At 37.7% G+C, this 6,233-nt stretch overlaps 1 pseudogene; it reads left to right on the top strand.

Annotated features, from left to right (window-relative positions):
* The first annotated feature begins 1,724 nt into the window (after positions 1 to 1,724).
* Positions 1,725 to 2,761, top strand: LOC101701918 (tumor protein D52 pseudogene; annotated as a pseudogene).
* Positions 2,762 to 6,233: the final 3,472 nt, after the last annotated feature.

The following is a 6,233-nucleotide window of genomic DNA, read 5'->3' as shown; positions in this document are numbered from 1 at the left end:
GTAAGGAGCAAGTATCTGATTAGAACTCATTGATTGTGTCCAAGTAATGATAACTGTGGACATTGGCTGGACTGAAATTACCAAGGCTTGTATGGGAATGTCCTACTATTCCTTAAGCGCAATTAAGTCCTCTCATGTAATCAGCATTTGGCTATTCCTTGGTTTCCATTCTAATTGGGAGTTACCTTTGTTGGCTTCTCTCCACAACAGGAAAATAGAGTTGAATGAGTAGAACTTGAAAATGGTATAAGCGTATCAGTGGTCTGGGACATAAAGGTGATGTGTTGACAATTCTTTCAGTGGTACTGGGAATTAGAATAGTAGTGAATGATTTGAAACTAGCAGCTCTTATAATTCACTTCAGAAATAGGGTATTTCGAGTTTCTTCCATATATTTTTAGTTCTTTTTAGATTTTTCAACTCTAACAGGATAGTATTTGCCTATTATATAGCACCATCATATACTTCAAATGAGAGGAACACCATTTGGGGACAACTAGATTCATGATAATTAGCATATTTCTATGCCTGCCAATATTACCAAGAGGGAGTCAAATATTCCTTATACTCTATACTTTTTAGTTTAAGTAGATTTACTGATCTATGGAATGTTTCTAATTTTGACTATATATAATAGAAAAAGAGATGTGAGTCTGGCATATTTAAGTTGAAAGCATACTTATAGAATAATATAACTTTTAACTTTTTTCATGTTTTTTGAAGAAGTGGCATAGACTTTGTCCTCTCTGCCTTTTCCTCACTGACATGACTGTAGTAACCATTATTTAACCCATCACTAAGAATAAAGTTTAAGATTTTTTTTTATGTGTCTCACTGGAAAACAACGAAGGGCTGTGATGACATGATTATAACAAACACCATTTTGAGTATTTTGTTTCTTGAATTAATTTCTCATTTGAACAAACATCTTTTCTAGAGCCCAGTAATTGTCCACAGAAACCATAATTTATTTCTTTAGTTCAAGCCCAGGAACCAAACCTTATTTGCAGAAGTGCTCTAGTCTTGAATGTGTACAGCTTAGAAACAATTTCATTCTATGTGTACTAAGAAGAGAAACAGAAGGGTGCAGGTTTAGAAATTAGGGTTTTGAAACCACGGAGACTGGATAGCAGCAAACAATTTTCTAGAGTAGTGATTTCAATGACCCTATAATTCACGGAAAAGACAAGAAGGAAAAGAATGATGATTCTGAGCTCTAATTTTTTTTTTTTTTTTGCCTTGAACTTTGGCAGTTACTTTATTGAAATCAGAGTCATGATTTTCACTTTTACCATTTTATCTTTAAAGTCATTGATTCAAAATACTTATACTTGTCCAGGGATCCCTGGATCAATGTTAAATTGGATGGTGGATGGAGGGGTTAAATTTGGATTAGTATTAGCCACATATAACATAAAAACTGAAAATGACAGTAGCTTAAACAAGATAGATGTCTCTTACTTTTTTAAAACACAAAGTATTACAAAACAGAACTGATGAGGTGGTTCCAGAGTCATTAGGAACTCAAGACCCTTGCCCTTAAAAAACTCACGAGAGGGTCTGGGATTTAGCTCAGTGGTTTCGCCGCCTGCCTTGAAAGCACAAGGTCCCGAGTTCAATCCCCAGTACCAAAAAACCCCCCCCAAAACCAAAAAAAAAATCCCAAACCTCAAGAGACCTCTTGATCACATGTGAAGACCAGGCAGGGACGCTCAGGTTTGGGGCGGGGCCTCCAAACTGGGAAGACAGTCTCCGTGAGCTTGCAAGGTGGGGCAAAAGGAATAAGGCCAGAGGGGCCAGCGACTGCGGAGGGAGCTCAGGCGGCTGTAAAGCCACGCACTCTGCCTCTGCCTGGGATGATGGATCACAGAGACACAGACTTACATGAAGACTACCAGTCCCTGTTCGATTTCAATGCAGGAGTGAACAAAAACTACCTCTACCTGTCCCCTGGTGGGAATTCATCTCCACCCGGATCTCCCACTGAGAAACTTGGTTTGCTGAGGACAGACCCAATACCTGCCTTTCCGAGAAGATGCTGCAGCCACGCTCAGCGCCACTGAGACGCTCTCGGAAGAGGAGCAGGATGAGCTCAGAAGAGAGCTGGCAAAGGTGGAAGAAGAAATCCGAACTCTGTCTCAAGTGTTAGCAGCAAAAGAGAAGCATCTAGCAGAGATCAAGCGAAAACTTGGGGTTGGTTCATTACAGGAGCTAAAGCAGAATATTGTCCAAGGGTGGCAGGATGTGACAGCCAAGTCTGCATACAGGAAGATCTCTGAAACCTTATCTCAGGCTGGACAGGAGGCCTCAGCGGCCTTTTCATCTGTTGGCTCTGTTATCACCAAAAAGCTGGAAGACGTAAAAAATTCCCCAACTTTCAAGTCATTTGAAGAAAAAACTTAAAGTCTAAAGTAGGGGGAACCAAGCCTGCTGGTGGTGATTTTGGAGAAGTCTTGAATTCAACTGCAAATGCTAGTGCCACCGCCATGGAGCCACCTCCAGAACAGACACAGAAGAGCCTGTGAGATTGCTACCTTTGTCCCACTACCCACTGCCAGATGCTGCAAGCAAGATCCAAGCACATCTTGTCAACATTCATTGCTATGGATTTCTACCAGATGTGCTTTTATTTAGCTTTACATAGTTCTTTGACCAAATAATTTGTGAGTTAAACAAAATGAAATATCTCCACTTCTACTCGCAGGAAACTCGCTGAATGTGCATTCAAGGCCCTTTATTTAGGGAAATACTATTATACAGACAACAGGAAGTACCTGGAGACACTTGCTAGAATGATCTGAGAAGCTGCAAGTGATCACAGTTGCTTTCCTACTTTACAAAATTGCTCTCCATCTGAGGTGCTACTTGGATTTTTGTCTTCTAGATGATTTTTTTTCCCCTTTGACTGTATATTTGATTCCTAACTCAAATTATTCTTTTAAATTTTCTGAGTCCTGGTTATTAAAAGTTTCTGTGCCATTGTATTTACATTTAAGGGAAGAACTTAACAGCTACAAAAATTTTGTTTTTGAATAAACACTCTTTTCGTATAAGGTACATATCTTGGGTGTATGAAGATGTCAGACTAAAGTAAACAGCTTTAAATCCAATTTGTTACAGTTGTGTGACAGTATATACAGTAATTCCAACTACTGGGTGACTTGGGAGTGGGATCTCCCCAAATCCTTGTTAACTGCCATATGTGACTATAACCATTTCAGCATATTTGTTATTATGCCACTTATATCAACTTTTGATAATATTAAAATTTTAATTTCAGAGTAAATGGGCAGTTGACCAAATGAGAGTCTAGCATATCAGGTTGAAATATAAGTGTACTCATCAATGTTCCGTTCAAACACCTCAAGTTTTAGGTCTTGATAGCTGTAAACATGGTAAGATCAATCACATTAGGGGAAGCATTGCTGTCTCCATTTAATCCATTTAGCACCTTTTAAAATAAGTAGACAATTATGATTGATATAACTTGACCATTTTTATACTAAGTTATATTGATATAACTTGAACATTTTTATACTAAGGCGTTGATTCTAGCTCCTGAGGGTGTAATTTATTAATAAAAATGAATTCCTCATTTAGCTCAGTGGTTCCGCTGCCTGCCTCACAAGTGCAAGATCCCGAGTTTGATCACCGATACCAAAAAAAAAGAATTCCTCATTCTCTGCTTGTTTGCAATGTTAGAAATGATACCGTAGACATTGCTCTTACTTTGAAAACTGGGTGTCCAGGCTAGTGAATCAAACCCTCTGTATAGAGGCCAAGGAACTCTAGTAATTTAATAACTAATGACTTACACAACCATTTCCTTATGCTGTACGTTTATGGCCTACAATGTTATCTGTTATTTATCAAATTGTGATTGCTTTCTTGTTTATGCCAAATGTTAACTACCAAGCTTGGAGTGACCTAAAGCAATTTTTATTTATTTATTTATTTATTTATTTATTTTTTAGTTCTTTTATTGGTACATTTTAGGAATACAATTCATTTACATTTATCATGGAGTGTTTGTACCTGTACATGATGTATCTTGGTTATTTTTTCCCCATTACCTGTGTGCCCTTCACCCCCTCCACCCTTCCCTATTTACATAGATTTCATTTCCATTTTTTTTTCTTTTCTCATAGTTTTTCCTTTCCCTCTTTTCCTTTCCCCTTCCCCTCCCTTCACTCCTTCATCTTTGGACCTTTTTTCCTATTTCAAATTATCAATTATACATTTTAATCATTTTAACCCTTGTTTACACTATCAGTTTCTCACACTAGAGAAACTATTCGGTATTTACACGTGTGTCCTATTTATTTCACTTGAGTATGGCCTCGATATGCAACCATTTAGTTATAAATGACTAGTTTTTCATTCTTTATGGCTGAGTAGTACTCCATTTTATAAAAAAAATACATTTTCTTTATCCAGTTTCCAGTTGATGGGCACTATGGGCTGCTTCCAAGCTTTAGCTATTACAAACTGTGCTGCTATGAACATGGGTGCACATATATCACTGTGGTATGATTCTTTTAATTTTGGGGGGAAGATACCCAGCAGGGGAATATCTGGGTCAAATGGGACCTCTAGTCCTATTTCTTTGAGGTATCTTCATACTGACTTCCACAGGGGTTACACCAGTCTGCACTCCCACCAACAATGGAGAAGGGTTCCTTTCTCCCCACACCTCTGCCAGCATTTGTTGTTTGTTGATAGCAGCCATTCTTTTTGGGGTGAGGTGGAATCTTAGGGTTGTTTTCATCTGCATCTCTCAAATGACGAGTGATGTTGAACATTTTTTCATCTATTTGTTTGCTGCTTTTACTTCTTTGTCTGAGAAATATCTGTTCATTTCAGATGCCCATTTTTGAATTGGGTCTTTGAATTTGGGGGTCTGATTTTTTTCAATTCTTTATATATTCTAGATAGTAGTCCTTTGTCTGAGGTACAGCTGCTAAAATTTTTTTCCCATATTGTTGGTTGTCTGTTAGCTCTGTCGGTGGTTTCTTTTGCAGTGCAGAAGCTTTTTAATAAGATGAGATCCCAGTTGTTGATTCTTTCTGCTCATTCCTGTGCTGCTGAGGTTTTGTTCATGAAGTCTTTTCCTTTGCCAATGTCTTCAAGAGTTCTACCTAACTTATCTTCCAGCAAGTTTAGTGTTTCTGTCTTAATATTTATATCTTTAATCCACTTTGATCTTAGTTTAGCACATGGTGATAGCTATGGGTCTAGTTTTAATCTTTGGCAGGTTGAAATCCAGTTTTTCCAACACCTTTTATTAAATAGGCTATCTTTCCTCCAATGATGGTGGTTGGCTCCTTTGTCAAAGATGAGGTGGCTCAGCATGTCTGGAGTTGCTTCTGCATTTTCTAATCTATTCCACTGACCCTCAGGTCTGTTCCTTTGCTAGTACCCTATTGATTTTATCACAGTAGTTTTGTAGTATAGTTCCAAGTTGGGTATTGTGATATCCCCGGCGATGTCTCTGTTGCTTAGAATTGCTAAAGCAATTTTTAAAAGCCTGACTAGATCTACTTGAAGATAAATTCTTCCGAAAACCAAATTTGAAAAGTTACAGTGTTGATTGTTATAAAATGATGTGTTGCCATTCTTGATTGCTAGAGCTTTGGTTAGCACTTTGGATGCAAATGAAACTGCTCTATTACATGTGCAAAGCTTAATAAATTCTGCATATCAGTAGGATAGGTCTCGATATTTATTATGAGGCCAGTGGTCTGGAATGGCTTGTTGTATTAAAGAGTCATCCAGTGTCTATACTTTGAAAACTATATTTCACTGTCAATTATAAATCAGTGCTTAATGCTATCAGACTAACATTTTAAATAATTTCCTTCTAAGGGCTTAAGGCAAAGATTGTTGAAGTTTTGTCCAAGAAGAGCAGATCTGTAGAAGTTTGTCACTTTGTAGAAATATTGTGGTTATTTAATATAGATGTTAAATTATTTTTTCTACCATGGTTTTTTCCTTTTTTTTTTTTTGGTGTGTTCCTGTGTCTTCTCTTCATCATAGTGTTTGTTGCGTGCCCTGCCCTGTTCCTATTTTTCCACAATGGCAATTTCTTTAGGTAAGAGATATATCTTCAAATCTGTTTTCCCACCATGGGGAAAACTGGGTGTGGCAAGTGGGGATACATCTATGTAGGGGATTATTGGGGATGGCTATAAAAGAAACGGGAAACTCCCTTTCCTAGATACCTTCCTAATTTA

This window comes from Heterocephalus glaber, unplaced genomic scaffold (genome assembly GCF_053883595.1).
Source record: "Heterocephalus glaber isolate CG9 unplaced genomic scaffold, H.glaber_assembly_v1.0 deba00001465, whole genome shotgun sequence".
In the NCBI taxonomy this organism is placed as follows: Eukaryota; Metazoa; Chordata; class Mammalia; order Rodentia; family Bathyergidae; genus Heterocephalus; species Heterocephalus glaber.
This window is presented reverse-complemented; position numbering and strand designations above follow the sequence as displayed.